The sequence below is a fragment of the Heterodontus francisci genome, chromosome 32 (assembly GCF_036365525.1).
Source record: "Heterodontus francisci isolate sHetFra1 chromosome 32, sHetFra1.hap1, whole genome shotgun sequence".
NCBI classification, from domain to species: Eukaryota; Metazoa; Chordata; class Chondrichthyes; order Heterodontiformes; family Heterodontidae; genus Heterodontus; species Heterodontus francisci.
Genome location: NC_090402.1, coordinates 27,294,662 through 27,312,825, shown reverse-complemented (window position 1 = coordinate 27,312,825; position 18,164 = coordinate 27,294,662).

Below are 18,164 nucleotides of genomic sequence, written 5' to 3'. Positions count from 1 at the left end.
GTTAACAGTGGAATTACCTCCTTAAACCTCTCTGCCTCTCTACCTTAATCTCCTTTAAGATGCTCCTTAAAACTTTTGGTCATTTGCCTTAACATCTTATGTGGTTTAAGTGTCAAATTTTGTTTGACAATACTCCAGTGAAACACCGTGGGCCATTTTACTATAGTAAGGCGCTATATAAATGCAAATAGTTGCTGTTTTTCTTGAGGTTTGGGAATCCAGTATTCTGGACACATTTTTACAGACTTGATATTTTTTAAATTACAGGTTGCAGACAATGAATAACACATCAGGATCTGACAAAATTTATCGCTTTCTTTTTAAATGAAATTCTAGGTGCACTTAAATGTTTCCCAAGATCACTGGATCCAGAACAGATCAGGGCATCATTCAGAAGATACAAGAAGCCAAATGGAGATGGGCTGGGCGCATTTCTGGAAGAAATTATAACAAGTGGACAAAAAGACCAGCGGAGTGGCAGCCAAGAACAGGAAAAAAAAGGGAGACTGAGAAGATGGATAGGGGACATGATGTCATATCTAGGAACCACATGGGTGAAAACAGCAAAGGATGGAGATAAATGAAAAAGGCAATGAGGGCTACATCCTACAGTGGATGAATGCAGCCTAAATGATGATGAAATAAAACTGATTAATTCTAGAACTATAAGCAGTAAAATTGTTCAAAACAATGTTGAGGGACACTATGGGGGCATTACCTTGAGAGGCACAGATCAGTTGGAGACAGCCAGTATGGTTTTACGAGTAGGGAGACATGGGATCTTGTGGCTAAAGGTGAAATGTTTGTCAGTATTTAGATGAATTTTAAAAAGGCACTCTCCAAGACAACTACTGCACAAGTTTCAGAACTTTGGTATTAATAGTAACCTACTGAGTTGACTAACTGAAAGAAAGCACCAACTACTAATAAGTCAGAAAGAGTTGTTTGCTAGTGATGTGCTGCAGGGGTTAGTGCTGGAACCACTGCTATTCGACACTATATATGACTCAGTCAACGCGGTCAGTTTAATTTTGCTAATGTAGCAAAATTGGAGCACTAGCAAATGATGAGAAAAAGTAAACACATATTTGGTCTGTGAGAAAAAGTAGCAGATTCAATTTAATGCAGGTAAATGTAAATGGATAACACTTACAAAAAAAGTACCATGAAATATGGACTCAGTGGGAATATACTAGTGGTGTAAGAGGAGAGATGGTGCAGAGGTCACTAAGCCCCGTGGTCCAGGTTCTAAATAAACCAAGGAAAATTCTGGACTGAATTAACAAATAAACTAAATGAAACAATTTAAAAATTGTAAATGCCCTCAGATTACATTTGAAATATTCAAATTTGGTCCTTTATTTTAGAAATGATAAGATACTGGAAGGGGTTCAATGGAGGTTAGAAGATTAACACTAGTATTAAGAACTGAGCAAAGAAAAGTAATTGTATAACCCAGGACATCCATGCCTTGAGAAGACTAAAGGGATAATGAATAAAAGTTGAAAGACTACGAAGCATTCAGTAAACTCCAGTGGACAACTGTTCAGTAAAGAAACCAAAAGTAGACTAAATTACTTTAGCAGAGGGCTGATCAGCATATGGAAGAAACTGACACAACAGGTGGTTGAAAGGAAGTTTAATTGGTTCAAAAAAAAAAGTTCTTGGCATCTTAAAATATTCAGTGTTATTAACTTTTATAAATAACAAGGAAACATCTTACAGGGAAGATTGGGGATAATTAAATGGGCAGGCTAGGTCATCTCCTGCCTGAAATACATTCTGACATTAAGAACGTAAGTTTTTAAACAAAAACAAATGAAAGGGAGTCAGATTTTCAGTTTTTCTTTTAAAAACACTTTTTTTCTAAAAAAAAAGTCAAACCAAGTGAAAGGAGGTGCTGCTGCAATACATTGATGGAAATGTGTATGCAAATAACAGACAAAATCAAGATACAGTAATTTACCTGTTTACAAAGATCCGTAAATTGGTATGATCATACAAGATGACGACTGTGGAATATTAATACGAATTCTATTACAGATACCAAAGACAACTTTGCAATGTTTTTAAAGGTGGAATACCATTAAAAAAAAAGTAAACTGGCAGAGCCAAACCAAGTAATCTATGCAAACTATAGGTAAGGAATGCTTAAATTAGTTTTTCTTTATTCATTTGTAGGATGTGGGCATCGCTGGCTAGGACAGCATTTATTGTCCATCCCTAATTGCCCTTGAGAAGATGGTGGTGAGCTGCCTTCTTGAACCGCTGCAGTCCATGTGGGGTAGATACACCCACAGCGCTGTTAGGAAGGCAGTTTCAGGATGTTGGTCCAGCGACACTGAAGGAACGGCGATATAATTCCAAATCAGGATGGTGTGTGGCTTGGAGGGGAATTTGCAGGTGATGCTGTTCCCATGCATCTGCTGCCCTTGTCCTTCTAGGTGGTAGAGGTCGTGGGTATAGAAGGTGCTGTCTAAGGAGCCTTGGTGCATTGCATCTTCTAGATGGTGCACACTGCTGCCACTCTGCGTCTATGATGGAGGGAGTTAATGTTTGTGGATGGGGTGCCAATCAAGCTGGCTGCTTTGTTCTGGATGGTATCGAGCTTCTTGAGTGTTGTTGGAGCTGCACCCATCCAGGAAAGTGGAGAGTATTCCATCACACTCCTGACTTGTGCCTTGCAGATGGTGGATAGGCTTTGGGGAGTCAGGAGGTGCGATACTCGCTGCAGGATTCCTAGTCTCCAACCTGCTCTTGTATTCACGGTATTTATATGGCTACTCCAGTTCAGTTTCTGGTCAATGGTAACCCCCAGGATGTTGATAGTGGGGGATTCAGCGATCGTAATGCCATTGAATGTCAAGGGGAGATAGTTAGATTTTCTCTTGTTTGAGATGGTCATTGACTGGCACTTGTGTGGCATTAATGTTATTTGCCAATATCAGCCCAAGCCCGGATATTGTCCAGGTCTTGCTGCATTTGTGCATGGACTGCTTCAGTATCTGAGGAGTTGCAAATGGTGCTGAACACTGTGCAATCTTCAGTGAACATCCCCACTTCTGACCTTACGACTGAAAGGAGGTTATTGATGAAGTAGCTGAAGATGGTTGGACCGAGGACACCACCCTGAGGAACTCCTGCAGTGATGTCCTGGAGCTCAGATGATTGACCTCCAACAACCACAACCATCTTCCTTTGAGCTAGGTATAACCTAACCAGTGTAGAGATTCCCCCACAACCCGATTCCCATTGACTCCAGTTTTGCTAGGGCTCCTTGATGCCATACTTGGTTGAATGCTGCCTTGATGTCAAGGGCAGTCACTCTCACCTCACCTCTGGAGTCCAGCTCTATTGTCCATGTTTTAACCAAGGCTGTAATGAGGTCAGGAGCTGAATGACCCTGGCGGAACCCAAACTGAGCGTCAGTGAGCAGATTATTGCTATGCAAGTGGCACTTGATAGCACTGTCAACGACACCTTCCATCACTTTACTGATGATCGAGAGTAGGCTGATGGGGTGGTAATTGGTCAGGTTGGATTTGTCCTGCTTTTTGTGTACAGGACATACCACATACCTGGGCAACTTTCCACATTATCGGATAGATGCCAGTGTTGTAGCTGTACTAGAACAGCTTGGCTAGGGGCGCGGCAAATTCTGGAGCACATATCTTCAGTACTATTGCCAGAATGTTAGATTAGATTAGATTAGATTAGAGATACAGCACTGAAACAGGCCCTTCGGCCCACCGAGTCTGTGCCGAACATCAACCACCCATTTATACTAATCCTACACTAATCCCATATTCCTACCAAACATCCCCACCTGTCCCTATTTTTCCCTACCACCTACCTATACTAGTGACAATTTATAATGGCCAATTTACCTATCAACCTGCAAGTCTTTTGGCTTGTGGGAGGAAACCGGAGCACCCGGAGAAAACCCACGCAGACACAGGGAGAACTTGCAAACTCCACACAGGCAGTACCCGGAATCGAACCCGGGTCCCTGGAGCTGTGAGGCTGCGGTGCTAACCACTGCGCCACTGTGCCGCCCCTTGTTGTCAGGGCTCATAGCCTTTGCAGTATCCAGTGGCTTCAGTCATTTCTTGATATCACGTCGAGTGAATTGAATTGGCTGAAGACTGGTATCTGTGATGTTGGGGACTTCAGGACTGCGCACACACTATATCACATACACACAAATACTTTATAAAAAGATCTTAAAATATATAACAAAAATGCAACTAGATTATAAATATTTTCCACTACTACTTTAATTCCTCCATAGAAAATGATTTCAAAATACAAGCCAATTAAAAATAAACTTCACCTTGACAACTATACCTTCCTTAGCTATTTAATACATTGGGTTAAAACGCCATTTGGAATACCAGTTAAGAAGATAATTCTCCATTAATAGTCCTATGAAGGGTTTATAGTACCCAGAGTACAGTGTTCAGAAGCATGATAGTCCTGTGACAGGATCACATTTTGTAGATATGTGTCTTTATTTAATTTACATTCAAAGGAATAAATTTGTCTCTCCGAACATTTTAAAAAAAGTACAGTTCTGGTCAAACAAAACCTGTGCATTGAGGTGAAGTCTGCACTGCATGCATGCTCAGTGTTCACTCATCATCTCTATTTAAAACTATTCTCATATGGGTTTACTTGTGGTTTTTTAAAGCTTACTTTTGAAGTATTGTCTGTGCACCTCTTTCTGATGAAGAGGATAAGGGGACATGCAGTAATGTAGTCCATTTGTTGCTTTGGTTTTACTAGCTAGTAAAGGATTTGCATGAATGAGTTGACCCACTCATTTCACTGTCCCCCTTTCTTAGCTCATTAGGTGGAAAACAATAAGCTCCCACCACTTTCTTGGACTCTGTGGCACAATTTGCTATGCCACTCACATTTCTTTCTACATTTCTTTAAAACACAGAATTTGTTGGTCAGTACAAATGAATCTCCAATTTTTCTATTTGGCCATTTGCCTTTTGGGGCTGAGGACAGGGTTGGATGACTGGCTCCAACATCGCCGTCAATGTTTCAGTGTTAGCCACTAGTCTTTGACCTCCTTGATATTTTGTCCGCTAGAGGAGATGCCTCATCTCCACTTGACAACTCCCCACAGCTGCAGCGCCAAAATTTGGAAGGTAGATTAAAATTATCTTTTGGGACTCTTTCATGCATTGCACTATTGCTCCAGCAAGTTACAGATAGTGGTGTCCAATTAGCCACTTTGGTTGAGATTCACTTTAAAATATTGAAATGATTCATTAAATCATGTGAAAGGCAACAAAAACATAACATTTCAAATTGTGTAGTCTCTCTAGTGGACCTCAAAATAAGGTTATGAAATATTGTACAAAGATAGTATTTTTACAGAATGATGCAATGTAAATGGAATTAATTTTTAGATGAAATTTCCATTCACATGTGCAATAATTTAACATTTCAACACCAATGAAGGTTCATTGGACACAGTACTCAGTCAGGGAATTGATCATAAATCTACTTCTACTCATCAGTTCTTTCAAAAATATTCAAAACACAATTTTAAATTGTGATAATTTATTTTACAAAATGCAAGTGTTGGCTGTATTTCACAGTTATTTGTGACAAAAATTGCATACACCAAAAAATATACACTATATATAATTTCATTTATGCTCATAATGATTAACCTAGTTATTGCCTTTTTTCATACACACTTCCCTAGACATTTAGTAACACAACATATCTCCACCTCCAGATAGTCATAGCCATAGTCAATCAAGAGTAATTTTCCTCTATGGATTTTGTCTATCTGAAAATACTTACATATTGTTATATATTTCATGGAGTACAGCTACCAATAACCTCAAAATGCAAGTTTTGAGGCTTCAAAAGTACTGTCTGGAAATTATATTTAGAAACAAATGGAAAGCTAAATAATTGATTACATCAAGGTAATTATTTTAGAAGAGCTTGTTAATTATACTACTTTTATTGTGTGCATTTGAAAATTCAATTTACATCTTGGTAGGGATTTTGAAAGTCCAGAGTCAATGACCAGCATTTCAAATCCCTTCATTACCCTGAGATAAGTATTGCTGAATTAGAATTGTGCTTTAGCTTACAACTGAGAAGTATTCAATTATAACAAATTATTGCATAAACTGTAGATTAAGGTGACTGGGCATAGTTTCAAAGCACATTCAACACATGGCTGATAGTATTCAAAGAAGACTGTAATAAGCCATTTGCAAACATGAAATGTGGCCTGTCAATTCTTATAACTACCATGAAAAATGAAAAACAATTCATCCATGATTATAGTAACAAAAAAACTAGATGCAACATTTCTTCAGTGCTTTGCTTTTACAACAAACAGGACATTAAACTACATTGCAAATAAAAGGTTTCCAAATTGCACTACTAGCATATTGAGCAAATCTGGAAGGAAAAACAGTCAATATACAATTTTAGGCATATATTACTCAAGATACTTATAAATAATTTTCATCCTGTTGCACATTTGCCACCCCACTTCTCTCAAACAAAATAAAAAAATAAAAGCAATATATACAGTTAACAAATTCCCGTGGCCTGCAGGATAGAATGCCTTGGAGCAGACACCTCCATTGCTACATATACTGCTTTCGCCAACAGATGATGGCAAAGAAGTGCTCCACTATTATGAAGTGGAAGAATGACAGAACTACAGTATGAAAGATAGTCCTAATCTGGACTAAAACACAAGACATTTCAAATAGCTGTCCAGCAATTTACTGCTGAATTTAAATACTAACTCAGAGAGTTATGTTTGGTTAATCCCACTGAATAGCTCTGGCCAGTTACACTGGCTCCACTATATATTTACAGAATTTGATTACTGATTGCTCCAGAATGCACCATATAGCAATATGGTATCATATGCATCAGCCCACAATGAATTCTGGGCACGTGGTCCAAAACCCAAAGCAGTTTGAAATTTCATGCAGCCAATGTACTGGTTTTGACTGTTCCAATCTTGGCCAGTTTGGAAGTGCTAACCTCTACATTTGAAAAATCGATCTTGGCACAATTCCAATCCATTCTGGTCCTCAGTGCACATATAACTACTATAGACCATATTACATGAGAGAATGACATAACAGAAATATGGTAACTACCTTTATATTGCTAGCTTAATACAATTGATGTCACATATAGAGATGATAAATGAGACATGATACCAGCATATATTTCAGAAGAGTGAAAGATTATTACAATTATATTCTGGAAAAACTGGTTCTCAACAAGTCCAGATGCACTCCCCACTTCACAGAATTGAGAACTTGTATTTAATTGCTGACTTCACATTTTTATTTTGTGTCACTGAGTTGAAAGGTCTATTCAACTGCACCAGTGAGGAGAGGGACACACTGCAAATAAATGCTCTTGAAGCAAACATATATTCATAATAATCATCCAGAACAGGGGCAGAAACACATCCAGCTGTACAGTAACTCAGAACAGGCTGACTAGACTGCTTGGTCAACATTAACTTATCATTATTCTGAATATGTCCTTGGACTAAAACACTTGAACAATAGTGTTTCACTTGAGAATATGTTTCACTATAGAACAAGCTGCTTATGATAAAAGGGAGCCTTGAAAGATCTATTACCCAGGAGCCACCTATTCTTGTAATATTGCCACGCCACACAACTTTGAAAGTGAATTTATTCTTAAGTTCTTGAAATCAGTTGGTATAACATTGGAAATACCATACAATCCTTTTGAAAAAATGCACAAGCATTTGCTAATGAATATTACCGTAGATATTGTTACAACCCGTGAGACCAATAAAGATAAAAATACGAGATATGAACCCCCACACCAATTGAAAGAATTACACAAGATTTCACACTTAAAGACTTTTATTATAACAGCTATACTAAAAGAAATCCCCATTAACTAAATAGTACTCTGTAAGTAGCTGATACCCCAAATTACAAAGGGTTTTCTTTACTTATTAAAAATAGTTGAAAACCTCACACCACACTTGTATGTTACAGTTCTTTATGATAGCGAAATCTTTACAGTTAAAATTCCCAAACTCCTTTCAGTTGCAATGGGTTGGATCTCCCAGACCTTTTCAAAATTCACATCCTCTTCATCCACTTCTCCGAGCACTTCCAACCCGGACGTGGTGTTCCTGTTGGTCTTTCCCTTCACCACAAACTTCAACTTTCAAAACAGGTTCAAGTCTTCGCAGCCTTTCATTGTATCAGACTTCTGAGGTGTTCCCTCTCTCCCTCTTGAGGCTGCTGCTGGTTGTCTTCCTTACAGCCTGCTCTAAGGTTGCAACCACTGGGTTCCCTACTTAGGCCTGTCTGCCTTCAGAAAATCTGTTAAATTTATCTGGACTCAAAAGACAATGCCTCATTTTCCTGTTCCAACGTGCATAGTCCAGAAGTCTGGTTTCACAGAGCCACCTGGGCCTTCCATTGTTCCCAGGTGTCAACAGCTGCTTGGTACATTTACATCTTCAGAATCACTGACTCCTTGTTTACCAGACGAAAGTTTGGGAGGGTGAAACCCATTGTTCTTCAGGTGTTACCCCTGCAGTCTTTTTTTTCCAAAAAGAGTCTTTGATCTGTATTCTCTGTTGTCCTGGTAACAAAGATTTCAGTCTTGTCCTTTAGCAGAGTGAATATGAGGTCACCTGACCTTCCAGACTCCATCTTAAACTTTTAAAAATCACAATTTTTAAAAACATAATCAAGTCCAAATCCATAACACCTCCCCTCAAAAATAGAAAATTCATTACCGTAGTAATGATTTTTTCTTACAACACAATCACATATAACATTGTAAATATTTTCATTATTAATATTGCACACTTAATGCAAGTAACTTCAATATTTTACATTTGAGTTGTCTGCCTCCATTATACCCTTTTTAAAATTCTGGATCTGCTAAACAATTCACCATTGCTAGCCTTGGAGCCTTTTCCACCAACGTCACCATCTAAATCCTTGAAAAAAAGTCACAGCCAACCAAACAAACAAACAGTCCTCCACAACAAACGAATCCTTCTCATCTTGTTTAATCTATGAGCCTGGGATTGAGCCTGGACCAGTTAATTAAGGAAAGCCAGCATGGACTCCTTAAGGGAAAATCATGTTTAATTAACTTGCTGGAGTTTTTTGAGGAGGTAATGCTGTTGATGTGGTGTACATGGACTTTCAAAAGGCATTTGATACAGTGTCACGCAACAGACTTGTGAGCAAACTTGTAGCTCGTGGAATAAAAGGGACGGTAGCAACATGGATGCGAAATTGGCTGAGTGACAGGAAACAAAGAGTAGTGATTAATGGAGGATTTTCAAGCTGGAGGAAGGTTTGTAGGGATCAGTGTTGGGAGCCTTTCTTTTCCTGATATATATTTGGCGTTCGCCAGAGCTGGCGGGCAGCCATAAAGACAGGGCTAAAATGTGGCGAGTCTAAGAGACTTAGTAGTTGGCAGGAAAAAAGACAGAGGCGCAAGGGGAGAGCCAACTGTGCAACAGCCCCGACAAACAAATTTCTCTGCAGCACCTGTGGAAGAGCCTGTCACTCTAGAATTGGCCCTTATAGCCACTCCAGGCGCTGCTTCACAAACCACTGACCACCTCCAGGCGCGTATCCATTGTCTCTCGAGATAAGGAGGCCCAAAAGAATTAATGACCTAGACCTTGGTGTACAGGGCACAATTTCAAAGTTTGCAAATGATATGAAACTTGGAAGCATTGTGACTTGTGAGGGAGGATAGTGTAGAACTTCAAAAGGACATAGACAAGTTTGTGGAATGGGCAGACTGGTGACAGATGAAGTTCAATGCAGAGAAAAGTAAAGTGATTCATTTTGGTAGGAAGACCATGGAGAGACAATACAGTATAAAGGGTACAATTCTAAAGGGGGTGCAGGAACAGAGGGACCTGGGTGTTTCTGTGCATAAGTCATTGAAGATGGCAGGACAGGTTGAGAGAGGAGTTAATAAAGCATACAGTGTCCTGGGCTTTATTAATAGGGGCATAGGGTACAAGAGCAAGGAAGTTACGTTGAACTTGTATAAGACACTAGTTCGGCCTCAGCTGGAGTATTGCGCCCAGTTCTGGGCGCTGCACTTTAGGAAAGACTGAGGGCATTGGAAAGAGTACAGAAAAGATTAATGAGAATGGTTCCAGGGATGAGGAATTTAAGTTATGAAGATAGATTGGAGAAGTGAGGACTGTTTTCCTTGGAGAAGGCTGAAGGGTGATTTGATAGAGGTATTCAAAATCATAAGGAGTTTGGACAGAGTAGATTGACAGAAACTGATCCCACTCGTGAAAGGATCGAGAACGTGAGGGCACAGATTTAAAGTATTTGGTAAGAGAAGCAAAAGTGATACGAGTAAATACTTTTTCACACAGTGAGTGGTTAAGGTCTGGAATGCGCTGCCTGAGAACGTGGTGGAGGCAGGTTCAATTGAAGCATTCAAAAGGGAATTAGACAGTTTATAGGAAAAGGAAGAATATGCAGGGTTATGGGGAGAAGGCAGGGGAATGGAACTGAAGGAATTGCTCAGTGCAGGTATGATGGGCCGAATGGCCTCCTTCTGCACTGTAATGATGCCGTGATTCTGTGGGATCCTGTCACTACACAATCTGGGAATATTCCAGGAAATTCCTCCTGCAAAACTTGTTTCAGCAACTTCAACTGGTTTTTCTGAAACTACTGGAGACGCCAGTACCTTATCCCAAGCAACAAATTCACCCCATCACTATGCAAATCCAGGATAACTCCCACTGTTACCAGACTGGTGAATAAATCGCATTGCAAATTAACCTCATGTAATGGAAAGGAAAAATACCCGCACCCCCCGAGTTCCTCACGCCATGACTTTCGCATTCATAGCACTATTTGGAGAAAGATCTACATCATTTGTTACCAAAAAGGACGGAGCTGCCCTGTATCTCTAAGCAGCACAATCGTCTTGCCTACCTCATCTGAGGAATATGGGGACACTGTACCCCTGAGCATAAATCTTCTAACCCTTCAGGGACCTGACTTAATTCATTAGCACATAGCACAGCACATTTTTATTAATTGTCCAACATCGTCAAAGCCACTGGCTTGTCATCAGCCTTACTTATTGGGGCATCCTTTTCAGGACAGACTTTTTGTAAAGTTACTAGAGCTACTGGCTTGCCCTTTAACTTCCAGCCTTCTGATTTTATATGCCCTTTTTATGACAAGAATAATATGTTGGTCCTTTTGATTCAACCCTAATCGCCTGACTAGCTTTTTTAACTACTCTGAGGGTTGCCTATATTCCTTTTCTCACTAAAACTAAATCTCTTCTCATTATCTGCTTTCCTATCTTTCCAAATCCTCTGAAAGTTTCCAAACTGGGGGCTGTAACTACTGCTTTTGTGGGTCAATTTATAATTATCTGCCATTTCTGCTGCATTCCTTATTTTACCGACTTTATTTTCTTCCAGGTGGGACCTTATTCCTGAAGGGATGCTATTTTTAAATTCCATTAGGATTACTTCCTTAAGATTTTCAAAGTCTTGCTCAATCTTCATAGATTGATATCAATGGTCAAATATCATTTCCTTCTCTCCAGCAAATTCTATATGTGTCTGTCCCTTTTTTTAAAAGTTCCTGAATTTTTGCCTGTCAGCCTCTGGTACCAACTCATAAGCATTAACTGCAGCTTTAACTACTTCATAATCACTTGACTGTTCCTCTGAAAGAGTTGAATATACCTCCACTAACACTAACTTCCCACTAACACACTTGGCAATAAAACTGTCCAACTTTCCTTTGGTCATTGCAACTTTTTTCAAAAGACAAAGTACATTTCAGCTCCTTCCTCACTGAATTTAGGCACTAAATGAATATTCCTTGCCAAATCAAAACCAGGAGTTAAATCAGATTCATCTTCAAAACTTCATGTCACTGCTGGTTAGCGCAATGTAAGCTTTTCTCAGTCCAGTGCAAATTTCCTGGCTTCCCTTTCTTTTTCTTTCTCCTAGAGTTCAAGCTTTCTCATTGCAAGTTGTAATTGTCTTTTTCCCTTTCTTTTTCTTTGCCTTCATAGAACGTAGAACATAGAACAGTACAGCACAGTACAGGCCCTTCGGCCCACGGTGTTGTGCCGAACCTTTAACCTACTCTAAGATCAAACTAACTACCTACCCTTCATTCTACTATCATCCATGTACCTATCCAAGAGTCGCTTAAATGCCCCTAATGTATCTGCTTCTACTACCACTGCTGGCAGCGCATTCCACGCACCCACCACTCTCTGTGTAAAGAACCTACCTCTGACATCTCCCCGAAACCTTCCTCCAATCACCTTAAAATTATGCCCCCTGGTGATAGCCCTTTCCATCCTGGGAAAAAGTCTCTGACTATCCACTCTATCTATGCCTCTCATCATCTTGTACCCCTCTATCAAGTCACCTCTCATCCTTCTTCGCTCCAATGAGAAAAGCCCTAGCTCCCTCAATTTTTCTTCGTAGGACATGCCCTCCAGTCCAGGCAGCATCCTGGTAAATCTCCTCTGCATCCTCTCTAAAGCTTCCACATCCTTCCTATAATGAGGCGACCAGAACTGAACACAATATTCCAAGTGTGGTCGAACCAGGGCCTTATAGAGCTGCAGCATAACCTCGCGGCTCTTAAACTCAATCCCCGTTAATGAAAGCCAACACACCACACGCCTTCTTAACAACCCCATCAACTTGGGTGGCAACTTTGAACGATCTATGGACATGGACCCCAAGGTCCCTCTGTTCCTCCACACTACCAAGAATCCTGTCTTTAAGCCTGCATTCTGCATTCAAATTCAACCTTCAAAAATGAATCACTTCACACTTTTCCAGGTTGAACTCCATCTGCCACTTCTCAGCCCAGCTCTGCATCCTGTCAATGTCCCGTTGCAACCCACAACAGCCTTCCACACTATCCACAACTCCAGCAACCTTAGTGTCATCGGCAAACTTGCTAACCCAGCCTTCCACTTCCTCATCCAAGTCATTTATAAAAATCACAAAGAGCAGAGGTCCTAGAACAGATCCTTGTGGAACACCACTGGTCACCAAGCTCCATGCTGACTACTTTCCATCTGCTACCACCCTCTGACTTCTATGGGCCAGCCAATTTTGTATCCAGACAGCCAACTTTCCCTGAATCCCATGCCTCCTTACTTTCTGAATGAGCCTACCATGGGGAACCTTATCATACACCTTGCTAAAATCCATATACACCACATCCACTGCTCTTCCTTCATCAATGTGTTTTGTCACATCTTCAAAGAATTCAATAAGGCTTGTGAGGCATGACCTGCCTCTCACAAAGCCATGCTGACTGTCTCTAATCAAACCATGCTTTTCCAAATAATCATAAATCCTGTCTCTCAGAATCCTCTCCAATAATTTGCCCACTACTGACGTAAGACTGACTGGTCTATAATTCCCAGGGGTATCCCTATTCCCTTTCTTGAACAAGGGAACAACATTTGCCACCCTCCAATCATCCGGTACTACTCCAGTGGACAGTGAGGACGCAAAGATCATCGCCAAAGGCGCAGCAATCTCTTCCCTCGCTTCCCGGAATATCCTTGGGTATATCCCGTCTGGCCCCGGGGACTTATCTGTCCTCATATCATTCAAAGTTTCCAGCACATCCTCCCTCTTAACCTCAACCTGTTTGAGCATATCAGCCTGTTCCACGCTGTCCTCACAAACGACCAGGTCCCTCTCACTAGTGAATACTGAAGCAAAGTATTCATTTAGGACCTCCCCTACCTCCTCCGACTCCAGGCACAAGTTCCCTCCACTATCCCTGATCGGCCCTACCCTCACTCTGGCCATGCTCTTGTTCCTCACATAAGTGTAGAACGCCTTGGGATTTTCCTTAATCCTACCCACCAAGACTTTTTCATGTCCCCTTCTAGCTCTCCTAAGTCCATTCTTCAGTTCCTTCCTGGCTACCTTGTAACCCTCTAGAGCCCTGTCTGATCCTTGCTTCCTCAACCTTAAGTAAGCTTCCTTCTTCCTCTTGACTAGCTGTTCCACATCTCTTGTCATCCAAGGTTCCTTCACCCTACCATCCCTTCCCTGCCTCATCGGGACAAACCTATCCAGCAGTCGCAGCAAGTGTTCCCTAAACAACCTCCACATTTCTGTCGTGCATTTCCCTGAGAACATCTGTTCCCAATTTATGCTCCCCAGTTCCTGCCTAATAGCATTGTAATTCCCCCTCCCCCAATTAAATATTTTCCCATCCCGTCTGCTCCTGTCCCTCTCCATGACTATAGTAAAGGTCAGGGAGTTGTGATCACTATCACCGAAATGCTCTCCCACCGAGAGATCTGTCACCTAGCCTGGTTCGTTGCCAAGCACCAAGTCCAACATAGCCTCCCCTCTAGTCGGCCTATCTACATATTGAGTCAGGAAACCTTCCTGGACACACCTGACAAAAACTGCTCCATCCAAACTATTTGCACTAAGGAGGTTCCAATCAATATTAGGGAAGTTGAAGTCACCCATGACAACAACCCTGTTACTTCTGCACCTTTCCAAAATCTGCCTCCCAATCTATTCCTCCATGTCTCTGTTGCTATTGGGGGGGGGGGGGGGTCTATAGAAAACTCCCAACAAAGTGACTGCTCCTTTCCTGTTTCTGACTTCCACCCATAATGACTCAGTGGACAAACCCTCCTCGACGACCTCCCTTTCTGCAGCTGTGATACTATCCCTGATTAACAATGCCACTCCCCCACCTCTTTTACCTCCCTCCCTATTCCTTTTGAAACATCTAAACCCCGGAACATCCAACACCCATTCAAATTCAAGCTTTCTCAGTTCTAGTTGTAATTGTCTGTCCCTTTCACTTTCTTTTTTCACATTCCAGTTACCTCATTTGCAAGTGAATTCAAGCTAACTCAATCTGAGAACTACCAGAATTACCCTTTTCTTCCTCAAGGTTAAAATGCCGAACCAACACTTCAATAATTTCTGCCTTTTTAGGTTTTGAGTTTAAACTAATCACTTGCTCTGCTACAGCACTAACACATCCATTAGTAACTGTGTTAAATCATTTAGAGTCACAAAGGGAGTCAAAGTTCAATAGCTTACTGTCCTGCTCCAACATGCAAAGTCCATAAGCCTGGTTTCAGAGCCACCTGAACCTTCCATTGTTCCCAGGTGTTAACAGCTGCTTGGCATCTTCAGAATCTCTACAACTTTGTTTACCACCCGAACATCTGGGAGGGTGATATCCATTGTTCTTCAAGCGTTACCCCTGTAGTCTCTGTTTTTCCCAAAAAAGTATTTGTTGTTTTCTCTGTTGTCCGAGTAACAAAGATTTCTGTCTTGTCCTTTAGCACAGTAGATGTGAGGTCACCTGACCTCCCAGACTCCATCTTAAACTTTTAAAAATCACAATGTAAAAAAAAAAATCATGCTACAAAGTCCAGCATTCATAACAATTTGGTCTTCCTCAGTCTTTGAGAGAAGTAGAGAAAGAATATTCATCTCAAAACCACAATCGGGGGCAGGGTGAGGTGGAATTGGACGCTCCGTGGTCAGTGGCTCTACTACAAAGATCTCATAAGGAGCTTTGCACCAAGCATTACAAATATCGTTGCAGCCATCTCTCCTACAGTCTAAATCATGGCTCAAGTTTGGACTTGGACGTCATTCCTAGCTCTGTTAAAACTTTCTAATGTAGCTTCAAATTGCTCACCACAAAATCTCCACCCTTGAAAGAGCAGCTCAGAACATGTTTCTGCAGCGTTGCAGGAAAATCTCAGCACCTTAACCATCCGTATCTGTGGACTATAATACTTTGATCAATATCATACAAACACCACCATCTCCAAGGTCTCCTTTAGATTATGCACCATTCTAGCTTGGATAGCAGCACCACCTCTTCATCATTGCTGGATCAACATATTCAAATTTCCCTTTGGAATAATATTCCAAAGGCACCACCTCTACAAGAACTGCAGCAATTCAAGAAGGCTCACCTACACCTTCTCAGGACAACTACGAAGGGAAAGAAATAGTCTTGGCAATGTCATTCATGTACATAAATAAAACCTACAGCCCTACTTCCATTATCAATGATATTATAGCTGTCTGCTGTGGAGGTTCTGCTATATGAATACCATGTTTCTCTGCATTTTGCCTGATAGCATGGGAGGACCATGGGTGCATCAATGCTAATCTGGGTACAGAAACTTCATCGCGCCTATTTAGTAGGTCACCATCTGTGTCTAAAGAGAGTGCATACAACTTCTATTCAGCAGTTTGGATTATTTTTCAGTAAAACAGGTGCTTTGCCTTCTGTAGGCAATTTCCCAGGCCTTGCACTTGAAAAACAACTGTGGTATTGGAAAGAGACTGGGAAAATAGAAGTTCCTCAGCTTCCAGTTGAACGCTGAAGCCCATTAAGAATCCTCTGAGGTCACTTGAATCACCCAGAATCTCCTAAATAATCTCTGTGACTTCCCACGTCAACAGACACACATATCCTAAAAACGTCTAGCCTGCAGATACATCAACCAGGTTTACAATTACTTATCAACAGCAGGAAGTTTTGAACTCTGTATTTCTAACTAACTGCACTCATTAGGGAGATATGAGTGAAACATAGTGTTATAGTTCATTTTCTGGTGCACCTGGAAGCCCCTTAAATGTGTCCTCCATCTCCCCCTTCATCTTCACCTGAGCAGATTGCCATTCTATTCGCAACTTGAAGAACACAAAAAAGCCGTGGGAGTCAGCCAAAACATCTATAGATTTCATCAATGTCAGTGGAAAATGACAGCAAACTTTAGGCTAGGCAAGCACTGCAAGAGATGTTTTATCAAAGATAAAATGAAGTAGTCCTTCAAAAAATTCTGACAGGTGGTTCGCAATTTTTTCCTTTGGGGGACCAGCTGCTGTGATACTCGGGTATATTCAATTGTACTCATACTGTGAGCAAGTGTAATTATAATGCTGCCTGGTCTGCTGAGTATTTCCAGCATTTTCTGTTTCTATTAATCTCCTGTTGGCTTGAATTCTGTAATCATGAAAAAGCAGTCAGTTTGACTTAAATCTCCCACTATGTTGCAATAATGTCAATTCCTTGAATGATTAAATAACACTGAGAAACTGGGCTAGGTTTGCACAAGTCTGTAACAGATTCTCGAGAATGTAACATTCAGGTGAGTAACCTGTAATAGAATTGGACGGAAGGAAACTCGTATGTTTGAGAATTTAAAAAAATTAAAATTGTAAACTGCTTTCAGCCTGTTAAACATCTAAATCAGACGTGACTGCTGTTAATACTGCTTTGGTCAACAGACGTTTGTATTGGATGTGATCTGTGAATTGATTGCCGGTTAGTGACATACTACATGCACAATCTTTAACCACATTAAAAGCACTTCAGTTGGCATACACTAGAATGTTAGTGGACATAGACTTACCCTTTACCTCTGGTTTATCTGGTCTGTCTCATCAGTTTAGATCAGTGAAATAGTTCTCAAATGGCTACTCAAAGTAATTATCTGCTTTCTTAAAAGCATTATTAGAGCACTCTTTAGATGCAGCACTTTTGTATAACGAGTATTATATAGTATTATAATTTAGATGGAGGTGTCCGTGATTACTAATCCATTTGGAAAGGGGCCGTTCAACCAAAAAACGTTTGAGAACCACTGGGTTAAGTGCCAGGACTATGTCCTTCTGCTTTGCATGTGTTGTGAGCATCAACTAGGATCAAACTGGCATCAAGGCCAAGGTGACTATTTTAGAGTGCTGATGGATGTACCAAAGAGCTTGGAAAAGTCAGATGAAGTTTGACACATCAGCATTTAGTTACAATGGGTGCCAGCACCACTGCAGAACCCAGAGACACATCAGCCTTCTGACTAATTCTGGAAGAGACAGTGTGAACCCCTGATGCTAAAGTTATAGAATGCTGCTTGCTCTGTGCAATGCTCCCAGGTTCTACTCGAATCGTTAGTATAACTGCAAAACCGTACCTCGTCTGCAAGATCTATTTCCAATGAATAAGTCATTTCCATTTGCCATTTTTAATGAAGGCTCTACTTCTGAAAGTCACGAAATGTCGGAGGGCAAAAAGTGTCAATGTCATTAA